Raw genomic sequence first — 22,557 nt, forward strand, 5'->3', positions numbered from 1 at the left:
CTATTCCCCTCTACATCAAGCAGCTGACAGCAACCCAACACTGTGCACAACAGCTGGTCTTATCTGTACAAAACTATTACCATTAAATTATTAAACAGCAATACAAACAGTAAATAATCTACCAGAAAAGAAAAAATAAAAATGCAGAAATTTAAAACAAACTATGTTAGATGCATGCTTAAGTGTAGCTCTAAAGTTATCAACATTCTGTGTGCAAATCACTGTTTTTGAAATCTTTAATTCATGACAGAAAACTAAGATGAACCATCTGCACTTCCACACATTCTGCAATTAGACATCCTACACTTTTCTGCACCATACATTACAGAATGCCATGGTTATAGGTATAGTAAGAATCTACATTATGCCAGTGGACATGTAAGGCTTAAATTTCTTAGTATTTAAGCACAGCTCCCCCTAGAGGGTCACAGCTTGTATGAATAATTGGGACCAGCTGTGTGCATTTCTGTAAGACTGCTGTTTCTAAATGTTTATCCTTAATAAAAGCACATCTGTGTGGCAGTACACAGCATAGCTGTATGTTAGGATAACAGAATCATTGTTGCACTACATTCATTATACATGTGATGTCTGCAAGCAGATGCCAGTATTCTGACCAGACTTCAGGACCAGTCACATTTCTCCAGAGCAATATGACCGCTTCATCCTCAAGATGAAGAAGTCAGCTGGAAACTGAGTTGTGAAGTGACAGCAATCAATGTCATCTTGTGTTCTTTTTCTGTAAAAAGATGTTATAATCAACTGTGCCTCCACCCTCACCTTACAAATGCCAAAGGGGGTGGGGGGACTGAAGCCTAGCAATACACCTAAATCTCTTAGCATTCATTAATATCTATCCTAAATGTACCAAGTGCTGCAAACATTAAGTATGTGTGATACCTCCACCACAATCACAATGCCAAACCATGAGGTACTCAAACATAACTAAACTAAACCCAAAGGGTATATATAAAACGTTTGCTGCTGAAATGTTAGCCCTCCACCAGGCGGTTGGTGCATCCTCCAACATACAAATATCCCATTATTCAAATACAGTACAATTGTCTTAGGAACTTGCCATTAATGTAGACAGTAGATTCACTGTTGCAGTCTTCATTTTTGGGATGCCTGACAAAAGGTAGCCCAACTGGCTGACCCGATTTTCACAACACTCTATTTTCCACACATGCCCTCAGCAGACACCCTCCTACCACTATGCAAAGACATCAGTAGTACAAGATGTACATCAGCAGACACAGTCTTCAGACCTTTCTTGCCCTGGGTAAAGCCAGGTAGAAAACCCTGGCACCAACGCCCAAATGGACAATATGGTAACAAACGTTTATGACACAGGTCTCCCTCAAAGGTGCCCAATCTCCTTCTTCACATAGGTCAGAAAAAACAGGGAGGAGGGTCTTATAGGAAGCAAAAGAGGGAATGTCTGCATAATAGGACTAGGATGCCACCTAACCCAACATGAAAAGAACATAGTAGAAATCAGAAGAGAGAGAAAGAGGTAGCCGAATTGCAATAGTGAGACTTCTCAAACATCTACATTTGTGGTAAATTCGTAACACAGTTGTGCCATTTTCATCGAAATATTCACACTGCTGCAGTTATCACTCTTGCATACATTCCCAAAGTAAATGGAAACAGGGCAGTTGGAGAAATGTAATCAAGAGAGAAGGTCCTGCAGCATAACAGATGCAACTCTTGCTCTAGCCCTAGAAGTTACACCTAGATTTTGCTGCGTAAAGAAGTTGTGAACAGAAGTCAAAATTGCTGCTTTCAGAATAGCCTGTGGGATAACCATACCAGTGTTCTCTCCTACAGACTTTCTCAGAAATTGTCAAATTGCTTGGATTCTCACTGTAACAGACCATTTGAATTTTCTTCAGCAATATACTATCCTGAGCTAAAACTGAAATTGGTCATGTGTGATCAGCATTTTATCCCAGTTAACAAATTCAAACAAAATAAAATAAAATAAATCCCCCTCTAAGGAAGGCTGCACTGGCAGCAGTGATTCAAGTGGAGTGGGCACTGATATACCCAAGAACAAATTTGCCATGAGCTAAACAACAATATAAAATGTAATGAGACAGTTTTTTGAAATGAAGTAAATAACGAAAATGAAAAGATTCGCGCTAGGGCACCACGTTCCAAAAACCACAATGGGACTTGTATTAGTTTTTTGAAATGGTTTAACAAACTCAATTTCCTTATTTCCCTTTTGCTAAACGGGCAAATACTTTTATTTTTTTTTCTGAATTCCTTAGTCCTGTGCAAAGGAAATGTCAGCCATGTCTGCACATCAAGAGAACAGAGGATCCTTCCTACTTTGTTCTGTGGATTAGGAAAGAAAACTGATGAGTGAATGACTTGGTTATGGGATAGCTGACAAACAACCTCAAGCATGACAGAATGGTTTGTGCAAGTGAATACCCTGTCCTGGTGGAACACTATGAACGATTTTCTGCTGTCTAAAGCCTGGAGCTCAGAAATTCTCCTAGGAAAGGTAATAGCCACCAAAAACAGCATCCTCCAAGATGAAAAACTGGAGATGAGCAGAAAAGTACAGTTGAGTACACACCATAAATGTAGAAGTTTGAGTATTCACTGATGAAGTCATCAATTTTGGGTTATCCTGCCAGGGGTAGCCCTCAGTCAGCCCGAATACCAGAGTCTTAGCATTTCTGCGTTGGTTGCTGTTGCCCCAGGACTAACATCAGGTTGTCAGTGGTATAAAAACAGGCAGCCGACGCTATTACATCAGTTTTTCTTGCCTTAACTGTCAGGAGCCCCCAATAGAAGCTAAGGAATGGTGATAGAATACCACCAGTAGAAAGTAAATACCAAATTTCCTTGCAAGGAGAGAGAAAGAGAGAGAGAGATAAGGGGGATGGAGGGAGGGCAACCAGGACTGCAACAGTGAATACACTCGAACATCTACATTTATGGTAAGTGTACACAACTGTACTATGTTTTTCATGTTTCACTGTTGCAGTCATCACTTTTGGGTTGATTCCCAAAGCTGAATAAAAGGGTGGAGGCAGTCAAGCGGACTGGGGGCTGGCTAGGATGCCCTGCAAGACTGTGGAAGCAAAACCTGCCCTGGATTTGGAGAAGATATGCAGGTGGTAATGCTTGGTGAAGGTATGAACAGATGTCCATGTTGCAGCCTTCAGTATTTCCCTAGTGGAGACCCCTCTGAGAAAGGCTGTTGAGGTAGAGGTTGCTCTAGTGGAGTGTGTCTTGACCCCCTTAGCGGGTGGTTTTCCATGCTGCTTGTGGCAGAAATGGATGCATTGGGCTATCCATTTGGAGAGTGTTTGTCTGGATATGGCCTTGCCCTCTGCTCCTGCAGCAAAGCTGACTAGCAATTGATCAGTCTTTCTGAAAGATTTAGTCCTGTCCACGTAGAATCTGAGCTGTCTGTGCACATCCAGAGTGTGCAGAATCCATTCCCCCTTGTTTTGCGGGTTAGGAAAAAAGGTGGGTAACTGAATGGATTGGTTGTGAGCCACACTGGACACCACTTTAGGCATGAAGGTTGGGTTAGTCCTGAGGGAGACCATGTCAGCATGGAAAATGATGAAGGGCTCTACAGCCATAAGTGCTTGCAGCTCTGAAACTCTTCTTGCTGAAGTGATGGCCAGAAGAAGCAAGGCTGTTTCCAACACAGAAATGTTAACTCTACTGATGCGGCAGGCTCAAAAGGGGTTAGGGTAATTTTTCCAACACAAAGCTATGGTCCCATGCAGGGGTAGGTGCTCTTCTAGGTGGCCTTAAGTATTTAGCCCCTCTTAGGAACTGTTTGATGACAGGATGTGAGAAAAGAGGAGGCTCTGTGCTGAAATGAGCAGAGATGGATGAGGCATGAATTTTAATAGAAGAGAAAGATAGACCCCTGTGCAGTAGGTCTGCCAGGTAATCCATGATGAGTGGTAGGGAGGGCAGTGCCGTAATGGCTCCCTTAGCCTGGATCCAGGTTCAAAAACTTTTCCACTTATCAGCATGGGATTTTCTAGTGCGGGGGGATCTGGCCTCATGTATAACACCTAGAACTTGTTGGCTAAGGCTGGTAGCTAAAGAATGGGTCAGGGAACAAGCCAGGCTGCCAGGTTGAGGGCCTGCAAATGGGGATGCAAGAATTCTCCACTCCTCTGGGTCAGGAGTATTGGGACCCGAGGTAGGTGCCAAAATGGGAGGGGTGACAGGCAGTGGAGCAGTGGGTACCAATGATGACATGGCCAATCTGGGGCAATCAGGACTACTCTCTGTTTTTCCTCCCTTATTTTGAGCAGGATCCTTGAAATGAGGGGTAGAGGGGGGAACGCATATACCGAGAGGTTTACCTATTGGAAGGACAGAGCATCCACTTTCCAGGCTTTGCTGTGAGGCTCCCTGGTGCAGAATTTGCTGAGCTGATGATTGTAGTGGGGGGCAAAGAGGTCGACCTGCGGGGTGCCCCATTTTTGGGTTACAAGGATGAAGGTCCTGTGGTCTGCCACTCATGTGAGTCTAGTAGGTTTCTGCTTAAGTTGTCTGCCAGAGAGTTGAAAGAGCCTGGCAGGAATTGTGCTACCAGGTGTATTTGCAAGGCTGAAGCTGTGCGCCAGAGGGTCATGGCTAGCCTGCATTGCGGGTAAGAGTGCATCCCTCCCCATTTGTTGATACACCACATCACTGTGGTGTTGTCTGTCTTGATCAGTAGAGGCTCCGAGGAGAGTAGGGGTCTGAAAGTTGTCAGGGCATTCAGAACAGTTAACATCTCTTTTTGGTTGATATGCAGATGTAGCTGACTTGGGCTCCACTGGCCCTAAATGCACCTGCCACCCAGGTGAGCCCCCCAGGCATAGTCTGATGCATCTGTGGTGAGGGTCTAAGTGGCATGGGGTTGTGAGAAGGGAAGCACCTTGTTGTGGCTGCATGCTGCTGCCCACCAAAGAAAACCTTTCCTTAGACAAGGTATCACTGGTATAAGGTTCCTGGTCTTGAGAGTGCTGACACAAAAGGCTTTTTAAGTACCACTGTAATTTTCTCATATGCAGTCTGGCATATGAAAGGAGTAGAATGCAAGAGGCCATGAACCCTAGAGCTTGCAGGATCTTCCTTGCGGTTAACTGGGTTCTGGTGGCTAGTAGAGAGATGTAGTTTGTCAGGTAGGCTTGTTTTTCTGGAGTACGGAATGCCATCTGAGCTGCTGTGTCCAGGCTTGCACCTAGGAAACAAGGTACTAGTTTTGATTTCTTTTCGTTGACAGTATACCCCAGAGAGGTCAGTAGGTCCTTTACAAAAGTCAGGTGCTGGAGCAGCTTTTCCTGACTTGCTGCCTGAATCAGGCAATCATCTAAGCAAGGGTAAACTTGAATATATCTTTGCCTGCAGAAAGCAATGGCGGGAGCCAGACATTTTGTAAAAACTCTGGGAGCAGAAGATAAGCCAAAGGGAAGTGCAGAGAACTGAAAGTGCATAGAGCCTGCCCTGAAACGAATATATTTCCTGCATGATTCCCTGATTGGGATGTGTAGATAGGCCTCTTTTCGATCTAGGGTGGCTAACCAAGCATCCCTGGAAAGCATAGGTAGAAGCTGCTGGAGGGTGAGCATTTTGAATTTTGGTATCACCAGACAGGTGTTCAGAATGGATAGATGGAAGATGGGGCACCATGTGCCCTCTTTCCTGGGCACCAGGAAGAGTCTGGAATAGAAACCTTGGCATCTGCAGGAACATGCTCTATTGCCCTCATGGAGAGCAGGGAGAGGACTTGTTTTTTAGCCTCTGCCAACTGGTTTGGAGAAAGATCTGGAAACAAAATTTGTATCCCTGGGACACTATGTTGAGGACCCAGCGGTCATTGGTAATGGAGGCCCAGTTGTTTGCATGGGAGGATAACTTTCCTCCTAGGGGCATGGACAGGTGGGCAGAGGGAGGGGGTGGTAGTATAAAGTCATTGTGGGGACTTACCATAGGAGGGGTGACCTTGCACTCCCTATTTTTGTACAAGAGGAAGTCCATTGTTTAGATCTCTGCATTCCCTGGGGTTGTTGGCGGGTGGGTCTGCTTCCCCTGGGCCTGGGCTAAGGTGGCCTGTAGGGGGCAGGAAAGGACCAGTGCTTGGAGGGACAATGCCTACTGAACCTAGGTGTCTGTACCTGCAAGAAGTCTTTAACAGTTTGCGTAGATTTAGCTTTTTCTTCCATCTTCTTTAAGACCTCCTCTGCTTTGTGCCAAATAAGCTGTCTTTGTTCAAAGGTGCGTCGAATAATTTTGATATGACATGGTCTGGCAAGGTCTGTTCTTTAAGCCAAGCATGCCTTCTAGGGACAGAACCAGTGACTGCTACCCTGCAAGATGCTTCCAGGGTGTCAAAGCCACATTGCAAGGTGTGCTTATTAACGTGACTTGCAGAATGCATTAACTCTTGTAACTCTCTATTTCTGCACAAGCTGGAAAAGTAGATATTTTTTGTTTGAGGAGTTCCATGGCATGCTGTTGAAATTTGAGAATATGGAACTGACAATTCAATGCTCTAATAGCGAGAGTAGCAGAGGTGTAAACCTTTTTACCCCATTTATCTAATGCTCTGGAATCCCTATCCGAAGCAGTGGAATTCCTAGCTGAAGTTGCTTTGATTCCTTTAGGTCCTTTAGAGATGACCTCGAGGTCAGTAGAAGGATTTCTGAAAAGAAATTTGTGAGAGTCAGGGACTCTGTAATACCTGTCAGGTTTCCTGGGAGCAGGAGGGAGGGTGTCAGGATTCAGACTGGATTCCATAAAAACATCATCCACAACATCCAGGACAGGAGGAATGCCCAGGAGCCTGTGCTGTTGTAGATCTAAGAATTCCCTGAGTCTCTTTTTTGACTGAGGGTAGTCCTGACTTTCCCATTAGAAATGCTCCCTTAAGGTATGGAGGGTTTCCCCCAAAGGGAAGGTCCTCAGGTGGAGAGGCTGAAGGGATGGATTCCTCTGCATCAAAATCCTCAAAAGCAGAAACAGGTTGCATATCTTCATATTCAGATGCATCAGAGTCCACGGACTCCTGTTCTGGTAAAACCACTGGAGCCAAGTCTCTTTTTCTTTTAGAAGGGGTACCTTGGCCTCCCCTAATAAGCATTATAAGGTCTTCCACCATTTTAAGCATTTGGGACTGAGGCAAGGAAGCCGGAGGCTAAGCTTGTGTCACCGTCTTTTTGGGTGTGAAACATACCCTGGGTCTTAAAAACTCTATAGTTTTCGAAAGAACTGAAGACGCGAAAGAAGTTGTCAGTCTGAGTCGTGCATCGGTAATGCAAAATACTTCCTCGGAAGCTGGTGCCTGCTCAGCGGCTCTGGACCCATCCAAGGTAGAGACATCCGCAGGATCCTTAATCGAAGAATAGTCTTGCGGCATACCAGACTCCAAAAGGGTCTCAGTAGTGGCCTGCAAATCCACCTTTGGTTTCCAGCAGTCATCAGGGGCTGCGAAAGCACCTCACTGTGGACCGGAGAACTGACGACTAGGTTAATGGCAGTGCATCGGCAGTTTTGGACCTGTGCGGTCTGTCTTTGTCTTTATCCTTACACTTTTTCAGGAAGATTGGTAGTCGGAAGGCTAACCGAAGCCATACAGGAATCTGTAGAGAAAAAAGATCTGGCTACAAAAAGGGCTCAACGATGTAGAGTTCTGGCGTTAAACAAAGCACAAAAGCAACAGCAGGGGACGTCGTGGTGTGAGCCTAAACAGGTGATGCAGTAAGAATGAAAATCTCAATATGGTATTTGCTTTCCACAGGCGAGACAATTGTTAACTTTTTCTTACATTGGTTAGAGCAAGAAAAAAGGATCCCCAACGGGGTACTTAGCTTTACAAGGCTTCACTTCGGAAATGAATCTCAGGTAGCAGCCGACTGGCACTCGTACAAATTGCTTCTGCATTGGGCTCCTCAGCAAGAAAGACTGATGTAATTGCATCAGCCGCCTGTTTTTACACCTCTGACCACCTAATGTCAGACCTGGGGTGACAGCAACTGACGCAGAAATACTAAGACTCTAGTATATAGGCCGACTGAGGGGTTACCTCTGGCAGGATAACCCAAAAGTGATAACTGCAACAGTGAAACACGAAGAACATCAACTGGTTCTAAAGATCCTATAGTGAAGCAACATCTTTTCTTGGTGGTCTTAGATGTAGGACCCCCCTTGAGTAAATGCTTAACAGGTGGTCTAGAGCACAAAGGTGCTCCATGGGTAGGCAGGCTGAAATAGCAGAAGCATGCACTTTCACGCAGGATCTTTAGTATCTCCTCAGAATACATGTTCCTGCCTGGAATTAGTGTGACATCATCTAAGTGATAGCCTAAGAATGGCCAGATTGGGTTGCAGGAGGAACCTTTACTTTGAGTCAGAAGGTACATACACATAGGCAAGACTGTCTACTTTCTCCTTTCCAAGCTGTAAGGGAGGAAGAACCAGTGTTATTTTGGACAAAGGGGGGTACTAGAAAGACTTCTGGCCTTTTCCCTTGATTCTTAGGAAATTAGGCTCTTGGTGGGGGGGGGGGGGTCAGCTTTGATTTGCTGTTGTTGATTGTGAGAATCCTAACCTGAAGGCATTCAGGATGAGTTCCAAAACTCTGTCAATTGCCTGCCTGAACTGTACTAGTATGAAACAGTTATCTAGGCAGGAATAGATGAGATAACCGCTGTGCTGCAATGTGTAATTATTGGAGCAAGACCTTTGGTAAAGACCGGACAAAGGGCAATAAATCTAAATAGCAAATGAATCTCCCACTGCTGCAAACTTGAGAAGCTGTTGGTGCTGGCTTGGCTATGGAAACATGATGGCAAGCATTAGAGTGACCATAAGCATAACAAGCTTTAGGCAGTTTTTGTAATTATAAACTTTGTAACCATGAGAAATATGTTTAAATGTGATAGACCCAGAATGGGTCTGCATTTACCCTCCATTCTTGAGACCAGAGTCTGGAATAAAATATTTGCTCTTCTTCTCCACATGGGACCATCTCTATGGTCTCTAACTGTAGCATTTCCTTCAAGACTGTAGAAATAAAATCTAAGTGATCCTTTGGCATTGGGGGAATGCCTCTGCAGTTTGATATTTTTTTGCAGCTTGTTACCTTGAAAAAAGAATATTTAGGATCCATGGGTCCCAGATGAATATTTCACAGTTTTTTCCAAAGAAGCATAAGCATCTTCCAACTTTCTGTCTAAAGTGGGAAGGACAGAAGGTGGAGAAAGGAAGGTGGGTTGGGGTGGGCCTAGAGGCAGATCAAGGAGTGTGCAGCCTGCTTGTGTCAAAGCTGATCCCTCTGGTTGTCACAGTCCTAAAGGGATCCAGGCTCCCCCAAGTCTTGCTTGCCATTCCCTTTTGAACTTTCCCTTTTCCCTTTGCCAGATTTGTTTTGGTCCTGTTTAAAGTTCAAGGTTCAAGGTCAAGGACTTTGCAGGCCATTTTCTGCTGAGTTTAGGAGCTTTGGAAAGAACAATATCTATGACCCTCCTTTTCTGGTTATTTTTTTTAACCAGTTGGTTTCATTTCATCAGTGACTTAACCAGTGTAATTTTGTTTGCAGACATAGATAACTTAACTCTACAGTTAATTTCCATTATACTGTAGCAAACTTTATTTATACAATTGTGCTTATGAGCTATGCCTCTACTGGTCAGACTTTCTGCCTTTTTCATATGAAATAAGTTCTTCACAATTATTTATCAAGCAAATAGAGAACAGAGTTGAAAAAGATGCAGGAAAGGATACACCAAACAAGTCTGTAAAAACAAGTATATTCCAAGCACCGTAATCCAAGCAAAGGAAACAGTAATAGTGTAAAACCAAACTATTTAATTTCAAAGGTGAGCACTTTTGCAACCTTTCTTGGTTGCGTCTTCAGACCAAATGACAAACAGAAGGACAGGACATCCATATTTAAACATTTCTCATTTGAAAACAGCCTATCAGTGATTAGTATTCAGACAGACCTTATTTAAAGACATATAAAAACATTAATTACATTTAAGAATACATTTAAAAATAAATAACTTCCCATACCAAAAAACTGAATGGCTATACAAACACATGTATATGTGGAGACAATATACTTATTATAAAAAAATAATTATAATGTTAAAAAAGGGCCTCGGGCAACTTTCTTCCTACGCTTCCTGCCTTTAAGGACAGGTTTCAAGGATATAGTCATTAACTCCTGGTAATTTAGGTGCAGCTAATTACATAATCCATCTCAATTCTCTTTGTTCTGTGTTATTAGTTATATCTCCAAGCCTATTAGTCTCCATTATTGTACCAATAACCAGGAAGTTGAAATAATGACCATCACCCTTAAGCATCATATGCTTAGCTATAGCACTATGTTCCTGTATTTTTCTAAAACAATAGTAATGATCTCGGATCCTTTCTCTAAGCCGCCTGTCAGTCTTGCCAACATAAAATGCATCGCAGCACATACAGGAGGCTAAATATATCACATTTCTACTCTCACAATTTGCTATCACTTTGAACTTATACATTCTATGCGTCATAGGGTGGACAAAGTTGTTACTAGCCTCAATAAATTGACAGAAGGAACAAGCATTGCATCTTCTTGTCCCTAAATAAAACATAGGTTTATCCACGTATTTATCTGTATAACAAAGTATGACGACCGTGCCCTGGCTCAGCAATCAAGGAGCTTCAATCCTTACCACTAACACCAGGGAGGTCGTCTCCTAGAAAAGGAAAGGATAACTAATACACACAGTAAAGTACAATTTCCCTTAAGTGCATACAGAGATCACAGTCAGTCTGGGGCTGGCTGCTCCCTTGATCACCAGGTCCACAATAAGACTCCCCACTGGCACAGCTATACAGTCCAGGTCTCAGCCTAACTGGGTAAGCTAGAACCTCTAGTACCCTCTCTGTCCAACCAGTGCTTTGTGTCCCTGCCAAGTAGCTGACACAACACACACACTTTGAGATAAGTATTTATACAACTTCACAAACACTCTTGGGAAAGGCTGACACAGATTCTCCAGCTGTGCCTCTTTACCCAGACTATACGGTAGAAATTACTGCCACCACCCAGTTAATAATATCAGCTACAAAAAGGCCCTTAAAAAGGTGTCCCATTATTACTGTACAATATTATTATTCAATGGTAGTATGACTAACAGTCAAGGCTTCCTTTAAAGTGGCCTATTACAATAATCTCTATAAATATGCAATGTACTCTAGACCTTATCTCTACACAAAGCAGCCACAGGTAGAAGGTTTTAAAAATATTTAATAATAAATAATTAAAACACAACACAAAACTACTACACCACAGAGATATCTAAGAGTTCAGAGAGCACACAGAAACTTAAAATAATACAGTATGACAGGTTTGATTTCAAAGAAAAATACCTAATTAATCTTTACTAGCTTTAACTATTCCTACAAGAAATCACAGTGCTAGAAACCTACATGTGAGCATAAGCAGAGTGCTGGTAAGTTGGATATCAAGATCAAAATGCCTCCTAAGTCTCTTGTGAGAAATAGTTTATAAAACATCACTAACAAACATGTCTCTGGGTCCTCCCCATATTACATCATTTTTGACACTTTTATTTTCCCAGTCTTCATATTGCATCATCTTGACACCTGCTCTGAGTTCCCAGGCTAACAGAAACTCCATTTACATTACTTAGCCAGCTAACACCTGCACAGGAGAATACAACACTAAAAGGCATTTCACATATACACTCTAGCAATTAGTCCTTAGTTAACACAATAGACAGAATGTCTTCAGCCAGCCTGACCTGAACCAACTTTAAAGATAAAAAAATGTCATAAAATCATTTCAATTTCAAAAGACAAATTTGAAAGGCTTGACTTAGTTTTTCTTTACAGCAAGGGGGCAATGTAACAATCTTGAAGTTCAAGTTTTACAGTGTTTTCTTAGAATTATGTATCAAATTCTATTTGACTAGGCTGGCAGCATTCACCCATCTCTTCCCAATCATCACACAAAGCATTTGTTTAAGAGATTTCTCATTCTTATATACAAACCTAGGTTTGTCTCCTACTATCTCTCTTACTTGGTTATCCGTAGCTAGAATATGCCAGTTACGGTCCAGTATATTTTTAATCAATCTAGTATCAGTTGAGTGTGTCATACAAAAATTCAAGTTAAACTTACAGCGTTCCATTCTATCAGAGATCTTCTCCTTACTGGATGGACTTGATAAATATGGTTTACTTATACTATCTCGTTTGATTACAGCTAACTCAGATATTTTAATAATCTCTATCTGTCGGTAACCTCTTTTAAAGAAGTCATTTTCTAGGGACTTCAGACTTAATTCAAAGTCCTGATCTCTCACATGTAGTCTGGAAGTACGTATGGCTTGATTATTTATGACATTTTTAAAAAATGTGCGGTGGGTGCATACTCGTCCTGTGTATGTAACTATTTCTATAGCAGTCCTTTCTATATAACTTAGTATATATCTTACTAGTTACATCCTTCAAAACCCTGATATCTAAAAAATCAATATGAGTTCATGAAATATTCATAGTAAATCTCATGAAACTAGAACTACTATTCAGATATCTTAAGAACTCTCATAGTTTACGTTCACTTCCTCCCCATAAAATAAACAAGTCATCTACAAAACATCGAAAGAAGAGAATATCATTCCTAAAAGCATTGTCATTCAACAGAAAGTTCTGCTCCCACTAGGCCATAACCAAATTCACATAGCTATTAGCTGTCGGAGTGCCCATAGCTACACATAATACTTGCAGAAAATATTTGTCATCAAAGGTGAAGATATTAAATTCCAATTTAAGTTCCAAAAGAAAACAAATTAGGTCGATTCTAAGGTAAAATTATTATTTTTAACAAGAAATTCCTTCAAAAGGGATATCCCTTCTACATTAGGAATACTCGTGAGGAGGGAGGTTACATCAAGTGTAACCAGCAATTCATTACCATTACATCTATAGTCTTGCAGGAAGGTGTACAAGTCCTTAAGAAAATGTTTTGAATCTCGTAATATGTATTCATAGTCAACTATAAGCTGTTTCAGTTGTTTTTCTACATAGATGGATGCTGGTTCGGTGATCCATCCAGCCCCCGATACTATAGGTCTATAAGGGGGGAAAAACTCATTTTTATGGATCTTCGGTAAACCATTAAAACTTGAAACCACAGGAGTTTCAACAGTAAGGTATTCACATAAATCTTTAGATATAACATTTTCTAAGAGGCAATTATTAATCTGTCGGTTGTAGCTTTCTATCATCAAGTTAGCAGTTTGCTTACTTATATTCTTATACGTCTCCATATCATTCAATAAACCATACATCAATGTAAAATAATACATTCTGTCCGTAACAACTATGGAATGCCCTTTATCAGCAGGTTTTATGACAATTTCTCTATCATTTCTAAGACTATTCAGTGCCTGAGTTTCATTAAAGCTCATATTGTAAAAATGATTATCTCTATTATTAGTGTAAAAAGTATTATGCAATTCATTTTCACATGCTTTCACAAAAACATCTATACATGCTGGAGACTGGCATAATGGTTAAGGTGTTTGCCTTATAAACCAAAGGTGCAAGGTTTGATTCTCAAATGGGGTAATTGGCTAGGCTTACAAAATGGCCCACAAAGGCAGTTAGCCTAGTACTAAATCTGTAAACCTAATGTAATCTATCTATCATTACAGGTGTAAAAATACTCGTTTTTTAAATAAATCAATTGCAGTGTTATTCTCAGTGTCACTTATGCCATACAATGTTTTAAGTGTTATGTTCCTGGCAAACAGTCTTAATTCAGTTAGAGTATCCGCTGAGTCTGCTCGAGTGGCTGGAATGAAGCCCAAACCTTTATTAAGCACCCGTAGTTCATCTTCACTTAATTTCCTTTTTGAAATGTTGTATACTAAATCGTTTGCCACATCTTTTTCAATGTTTGGGCCTGCCCCTCGCCGAATGACTGCTTCTTCTTGAATTTCTGCGTTTCTACTCCCATTTCTAAGCTCCTCTTCTGTCGAGCATTGAAGGGAAGGGGTAGAACTGGAAAAGAACCATTGCGATTGGCTGAAATCTTGGGTTCCGCTATAGTAACTCCTTCATTCGTAGTTGTAACTTCCATCTAACAACATTATCAGAATTTAAAGCAATATGTTTATTCATCTTGCTCGTATCATTGTCATGTACATTATTCAAATCCAATGCCACTAATGCACTGACTTGTTGCAAAGAAGGTGTTACAGAGGTCATTAGATCTCTGATGTTCGTTTGAATTCTATTATTGTTTTTTTTCAGTTCTAATACTCTGATATGAGCAATATGGAATTAGGAGAATGCAGGAGGCCATGAACCTCAAGGCTTGCAGGATTTGCTCACTGATTTGGGGATAGATCTGGCCAACCGTTTGGGGTTGGTAACATGTGGAAGTGAAATCTGTATCCTTGGGAAACTATATTTAAAACCCATTTGTCCTGGGTAATTAGTTCCCAGTTTTTTGTCTGCAGAACAATCTTTCTCCCTAAAGGAGCAGTCAGTTGAGAAGGGCTTGGAAGTTTTAAAGTTAAGTCATTGAGACAGTTTACCATAGGGGGGAGACTTACTACTACCTGATTTGGAAGTGGGAGCCCCCCACTGCTTAGTCCTGTGCGTACCTTGGGACTGAAGCCTGGGTGTTCTGCTGGTTCTGGGTTTGGCCTGAGAAGGCCTGGAAGAGGCAGGAAAGGACCAATTCTTAGAGGGCCAATGCCTACTAAATCTTGGAGGCTGTACCTGTAGGAAATCGTTAACAGTTTGCATAGATTTAGCTTTTTCCTCCATCTTTTTCAGTATTTCTTCTGCTTTGTTGCCAAACAAGCGGTCCTGATTTAAGGAAGCATCCAGCAATTTAGCTTTAACATGATCTGGCAAAGATTGCTCCTAAAGCCAAGCATGCCTTCTAAGTACAGACCCAGCGACAGCAGCCCTGCAAGATGGCTCTAGTGAATCAAAACCACATTGCAAAGTATGTTTTCCAACTTACTCAGCAGAATGAATTAAATCCTGTAAATCCTTATTGTCAACACAGTCAGGAATCAACATCATTTTCTGTTTAAGCAATCCAATAATATGTTGCTGATACTTTAACACATGAAACTGGCAGTTTAAGGCCCTAATGGCCAAATTTGCAGAAGTGTATAAGTTCTTACCCCATCTATCCAGCGCCCTGGAATCTCTGTCAGAGGGGGTAGGATTTTTGGCAGTAGTAGCCTTAATGTCCTTGGGTCCCTGTGAAATGGTCTCAGGATCCGCAGTAGGATTTTTAAAAAAGAACTTGTGAAAGTCAGGAACCCTGTAATATCTAGCAGGTTTTCTGGGAGCAGGAGGAAAAGAATCAGGGGCCAAGCTAGATTCCGAAAAGGCATCATCAACAATGTCCAGTACAAGAGGAACAGCTAAAGGCCTATGCTGAGGCAGGAGTAAGAAATCCCTAAGCCTCTTTTTTGAATCAGAAAAATCCTGGCTTTCCCAATGGAAATGCTCCCTTAGAGTATGTAAGGTTTTACCAAAAGAAAAATCCTCTGGAGGGGAAGGAGGGGGAATAGAGTCCTCTGCATCAGAATCCTCATAAGTAGATAAGGGCAAATCCAGATCATCAGAAGAATCGAAAAATCAGAATACTGATCAGAAGATTCATAAACAACTTCAGTCCTAGGTCTCTTTGAAGGGGGAGGTTGGCTTCCCCTGATTAGAGTTATAATATCTTCAGCCATTCTTATCATTTGTTTTTTAGGCATAGAGGCCTGAGCATGCGGCCTGGGCGTCGTTTTTTAGGCATGGTTCATGATTTAGGCCTAAATGAAGAAGGAGGCTTCGGTTTAATATGCAAGTCTGTAGGCCTGAATACACCCTCAGAAGCCAGTACCTGCACAGCAGCTCTGAACCCATCCAAGGTACAGACAGCCAAGGGTTCCATAGTTGAAGCATCTCGCGGCATACCTGACTCTGAATGGATCTCAGTAGAGGCCTGCGAATCAGAAGTAGTAGGTATCAGGGGCTGCAAAAGCACCTCACTGAGTACCAGCGAACTGGTGACTGGCTTAGGAGAATCTTCGTTGGCAATTTTGGACCTCATCGGCCTGTCTCTCTCCTTATCTTTGCATTTTTTCGAAATCCCGGTAGTCAGATGGCTAACTGATGACATTTCTGGCTAATTAAACCAAGAACCAAAATATTTAGAGGCAAAAATATACCAACGACAGATAGTGCGCTGATTAAATAAAGTACAAAACCGACAGCAAGGTACATTGTGGTCAAGGCCTAGGCAAGGAATACAGTACGAATGAAAATCTTTATGAGGTATTTGCTTTCCACAAGTAATGCAATTATTAACTTTTACTGACATCGGTAAAGAGTAAGAAAAAGTTTCCCCAACGGGGTACATAGCTTTAGTTGAAGACTTCGGTTCTGAAACTCGAAAACAAAAATTTCTGGAGTCAGCCGACCGGCACTTGCGACCTACTTCTGCTTCGGGCAAATCCAGATCATCAGAAGAATCGAAAAATCAGAATCCTGATCAGAAGATTCATAAACAACTTCAGTCCAAGAAAGACTGATGTAATGGCGTCGGCTGCATGTTTTATACCCCTGACGACCTGACGTCATGGAAGAAGGGACAGCAAATGACGCAGGACCGAAGACTTTGTTAATCAGGCTGACTGAGGGCTACTGCAAGCAGATAACCTCAAACGTAATGACTGCAACAGTGAAACACGAAGAACATTATATTTGTTTTCATTTTTTTTTATTTAGAAAAGAACTTTAATAACGCAAATCACGTACAACGTTCAATTTTTATATATTTGAAAGAGCTTCACTGGATGGTTTTGATTATAAATCACAAACTGAAAATCATACAGATTGGCATTGATTATAAATCGCTAACTAAAATCATACAGTTGCTTGGGTTTGATTATACATCGGAAACAGAAAATCAACACTATTTGTATACTCCTGTATGTCTTCAAGTCCCATTCCTTCCTTGTGAGGGTGAAAACAGTGTGCTGTTTACACTGTTCTTTTGTAACTGGGTTAGCTTAAACATGGGGGCCAGGTGCATTCATCATACTTTTAACATACTAAAAGGACATGACATTGTCACTTATTATGCATACGTGCTTGGATGTTTGTAATACAGTCCAGATGTATTTGTGTGCTGTTTGTTCATAGAGTGTTTCTGCAAAGTCTTCTAATACTGAGTCTTTTGATATCTCTACATAGAAGGAAGAAGAAGATTACGGTCTGGTGTTTGAAAATAAAAGTAATTGTGTGATATTCTAACTTTACAGTTGTTGGGGGCATAGCTGAAAAATATGCTGTTTGACCAAAATAAAATAATTTAATAAAATTCACTTAACATTAAATGGTAACCTGTCCTGCTACTACTTCAGGCTTTTAGCTTGTTGATGCAGCAGTTCATGGCCATATGATGATTCCATTCTCCAATGAGAAGGTGCAGCACTTTAGTTTGAAGTAGAGTGTGAAATGCAGCAGACCAAGTAGACAGCTGAGAATTATATTTGTAAAATCATGGTTATTTTGCCAGGTTAATTGGCAATAAACATTCAATGTTCCATAAGCAAAACTATTATTTTGATAAATATGATGATGACAACTTTGAATATCAGTATTCGGTAAGTGTTTGAAGAAAGTGCATTTTAAATAATTGGCCGTTGTTTTATTGTTTGCATCTAATTACTGTATAAACCTTACCCTACAACGAGTTTTTTATGAAGTCTGTGGCATTCATGTTCCTTGTATTTAATTTGTTGTTGCTGTTGTGTTATCTATATTTGGTCTGTCCTGGGCAGTGCCTAAATATGTCTGTTTGGATCAGTCCAATGCTTTGGTTAAAAAAAAAACTTCAGTAATAACAATTCTGATGGACACAAGATAGGGACAGGAAATAATAGAATGGTATGAATAAGAGAATCTGCTGTGGTTTAAAACTGTTTGCAAGTTTGTTGAGAACTGTTGTTGGTATGTGGATTATTATTTACCTTTAGTAGCTATTTAAACTTATATGGGGAATAAAGGGGCAAAAGGGATATAAATTGGAATCCGTCCTCTCTGAAAATGTTGTGTACTTAAAATGATGCCTAAGCCTATCCGATATTAGGTTTTCTTGAAATCAAGACATGTTCAGATGGATGTTAAAGATAATGCATACTCCATTTAAAATGAATAGCAAAGCAATAGTGTAGTACTGTACCTCGTCTATTTCATTTCAGTTAGTATGTGTGTGCGGGAGCTCTGCTTCTGTGAAGTGCAAAATATACTTTTTTTGTATAGACAGAGCCAAACTCCATTTCTGAATCACTAAAGGTGGCAGGCTATGACAATACCAGTTAAGTAGCCTCAAATTATGTGCACCCACTTCTCTTTAGTAGTTCTTTTTAAATCTTTCTAGTAGAAAATGGCATGCACTGCAGAGTAAGATAAAAAATGATTTCCCTGCCAAAGCTGTAGTGTGAAATGGGGAGAAGTTGCAACTTGTCAAATATAACTGGAGGAGTCACAACTCTTCCATGGTTCCTTCTGCAGAAAACCACTGTCCTGGCAGTTTCCAGTATAGTGCTAGGCAAGACAACCTATAGCCATCACATAAATAGCTTTACTATCTATATTTATATAAACTAACTCTATAATCATAAACTTGTGGTGAAAAGAGGAATATCCTTTAAACAAGAAAAAACATCCGCTCAATTGCAAATTTACTGTGCAACTTAGTAAGTTCAACAGTATTTAGGGACTTCACAATTCTAGAAGTTGGAACTGAATAAATTGCATTTAAAGAAACACCATTCACCAGATGGTAGTTCTCCCATAACAGGTACATAACTCAAGAATACAATCCTGCTTAACTGTTATTCTTTGAGAGTGGAAATGGGCATAGGTGTTATGAACAAATTACCAGAGCAAAGATGATAAGTTGAAGGGTGCTGCAAACTCCCTCAATTGAATATGAGCTTAAAATAGCCCCTAAAAATCAAACATAACTCTGAATCTTTCTTTAACTATGTCAGGGTGTTAAAAACTTAACAGTGATCAATGTTCAGAACTAGTCCACAATAATATTACATACGCTGACTCAAAGAAAATAGCTAATAATCCTAGCTGTTAAATTTAGAGAAAAATTTTCTCCACCTACAGTTACTTCTATTCCACAGTTACAACCCCTATTTAATTACCGCCAACTTTCTCAAAAAATAAGAACACCTCAAGCATGGGCCCAGAAAACATGTGAGGTTCCCAGACCTGCCTGCAGTTCCTCTTTAACTTCTTTGATCTAAGCCTCTCCACTAATTACGTTCCTGAAGCATGGAAAAGGAAGGCCCAAACACAGAACCTGGTAACTATAGAACCATTTTTCTCACTAGCCTCACATGAAAGGGATGGAACATATTATCTCAGACCTCATTAATCTGGACTTTGAAAATCTGCTAAAGGGGACCCTCATCAAATTTACTTTGCCTAAGGAAGGGCTTGCCTCAGTAACCTCATTAATATCTTTGAACAAGTCATAAAAGCTGTGGATAGTGCTTATGTAATACATATAACTGGTTGACTGACAGATCATATGTGATTAGAGTCACAGACACCACTTCTGAAATAAAAAAGTTACTGGTGTTGTACCACATGGCTTAGTGCTGAACCTTCTCCTATATGGCATCTATTTATTTCACAGAATGTCTGGAATGTTTGGCTCATACTTTCGGCATGTTCCTCTTAAAATTTGCGGGTTTTTTTGCAAACCAGTGAGAACTGAATTCACTAAATAATGATAGCCATCTAAGTTTCAGTCTTCCTATCTTTCAGGAAAGGCATGGTAACACAAAATATTTTACTCTAACAACTTTCTAAGATTATATAAACAGTGTTTAAAATGTGTCCCTGGTTTTGGGCCTTTGTCCCCCCCAGTAAATTTTGGCTTTTTCTAGATTTCTTGTGCTGCATAGTTCTTCAGGGGGAGATAAGTTTAGAGCTGCTTATGCCAAGCCTGTTTTTGTTATCAGTAGCACAACAGGTAGATTACTTGCTTTTGATGCAGAAGGCTGTGGGTTCTACTCCCACAGTATGTAGATGGATTGCTGATATTGTACTGTGTTGTACTTTTAAAGGGGTGGATCATGCTGCAGTCCTGAGAAAGTCCTCCTTGGTGGAGATACCTAGTAACTATGAACCTGTTATTAGTTTGCCATCCATTCCGTATTGCAATATTACTAGCTTATTATTTTTTTTATGTAACACAGCCAATTTATTCTTCAATGGCAACAGGCACTTTATTTGTAGATGATCCTTTTTAAAACACAACTAAAGGCTATGTAAGTTCAGGAGCCTAAATGTAAGTGTTTCAAAGGTAATGTTTTGTATAGATAGTGCTGTAATAGATTGCTTAAATATTTTCCATAGAAAATATTGTTTCATAATGATGATTTTTGTAGAAATTATATTGAATGTATTACTAGTGTTAGCTAAACCCATATATTATTAAAGTTATTTGAATTCAATTAATTGCTACACTTCTCTGCTCTAAAAGAACTGATTGCATTTGCCAAAAAGTGTACAGTCTATGAATCTACCTATCTGCTGATTTCCTCTGTTTAAATCCAGCTCATTTATTTTCTGACTGCAAATGGCTGAAGCAGTTAATTTTATTTTCATAAAAGAAAATTGTATTTTAGTTTTGCAGTTTGTACAAGTTCAAATATTAATTTAAATAAAACACTATTCTGTTTATTTTTTGTGTAATATTTTGTCTGTTCTTCAATTTGCATTTAACTGTCAATATCCCACAATTCCACCATAGTGGGTGGGGTTGCATAATTATAAATGCAAATTTTATGTTAATCAGCATACAGATTTGCACCTATTTTTCACGTGCCATTGTCCAGATTTTTATGATTTGAGGTTGAGAAGTACGAGTTCAAGCTCCACCTTTGGTGCAAGACATGACTTCCAGTAATCTAGAGGAAAAAGTCAGTCAAATTTGCTCAGAGCTGATTAAAATAAATAAAACAGTAAAGGAGCATATCAACTCAAATAACAACATTTTAGAAAAAAATGGAAGAAGTTTTAAACAGATATTCAGGTGAGCTGATAAAACTGTAAAAATTAGATCAAATTGAAGAAAAGGTTGGCTAAGTATGACACTGCTCAAGAAAAGATGTTTCAAAAATGGTAGAGTTAGAGGACAAAGAATGTAGGGGAAACTTGAGATGTTCTGCAGCACCGGATAAACTGGAAGGAGAAGATGTTATTCATTTTATAAAAGCACAAATAAGCAATTGGACTGGTGTTCCACAGCAAGAGTTGTTAACTGAAAGGGTACACTCTGTGTAAGCTCCAAACCTGGCCATGAGAAAGTAGCCAGGACCTCTAATAGTAAAGATGCAGTCCTACAAATAGAAAAAGTTGATTCTGACAAAACTGTGGCAGAAGGACAAAGTGCTAAATGTTGGAGACAGTACAGTGTGGGAAATGATTACTCACAGGCAAAAGAGGAATAAATTTATTTCAGCACTTAGGGAATGTCAAGAAAGAGGTGTGAGATTCAAGCTGCTGTTTCTCTCCATCTTCAGACTATTGTTTCCTGAAGGGTCAGACATTTTTAATGCAGAACATGCTAAGGAGAAATGCAGAAGTTTGTCCAACAAAAAGTGAGTTATCAAACAGAAGAGGATTCTGCTGCTTATTTCCCTGATAATAAAGCTCACAGATTATGCCAATGTTCCAAAGGAAAATGCTTAACTAGTGAGGGAAGGATAACAGAGCAGGATGAAGGCAAACAGAAGTTTGGGGTGCAGGTTAGAGACTGCCCTCCGTACAGGCAAACAGAAAGGGTAGGGGAGTATTACATGAAACAGGAGCTCTGACAAGAGCTTTTTAGCCAAGTCTAGAGCAGGAGCTACTGCTAAAATGGATAATAAGTACATAATAAGTAAGGCATATAAATATTACATAATAACTACAAAATCAGATGTTAGAAAAGCTCTGGAAAAGAAAATGGAAAAACAATTTACAAAGGAACAATGGGAGGACATCTATATAGCTACCATGTATACAAAAAAGTCCAGAAGATTTACAATTTTTGAGAATTTTTCCTCAGGTAGATAGAAAATGCTGGAAGTGTCACAGAAAAGACAGAGGTAAATGGGGACATGTTTTGGGGAATATAATGAGTTGGCAGATTTTAAAAATTCCCTATAGAGCTCTTTGTCAGAAGTATTGGGGAGTAAATGGTTGCAACGATGGAAATTATTTTTTTGAACTGGGAGGTAATTAAGAAAATTATTCTTTTGAATTGAGATAAAAGATCTGAATTGTCTAGACATAGCAGGGCCTTACCAACTTTAATGCAATTTACTACCAAAAAGACAATTACTAAAAAATGAAAATGAAGATCTAAGCCAGTTGTAACTTAAGTACTGAGTATCATACAGGAGGCTGATGAACTAGAGGTAAGATCTTTGGAAAGGAGAGAGAGCAAATTGCATA

At 40.1% G+C, this 22,557-nt stretch overlaps 1 protein-coding gene across 1 annotated transcript in view; it reads right to left on the reverse strand.

Annotated features, from left to right (window-relative positions):
- Positions 1-22,557, reverse strand: part of SAAL1 (serum amyloid A like 1) — a 579,650-nt gene that overhangs the window by 236,262 nt on the left and 320,831 nt on the right. The gene's annotated exons all lie outside the window — the stretch shown is intronic.

The sequence above is a fragment of the Protopterus annectens genome, chromosome 17.part0 (assembly GCF_019279795.1).
Source record: "Protopterus annectens isolate FY-2018-M chromosome 17.part0, PAN1.0, whole genome shotgun sequence".
NCBI classification, from domain to species: Eukaryota; Metazoa; Chordata; order Ceratodontiformes; family Protopteridae; genus Protopterus; species Protopterus annectens.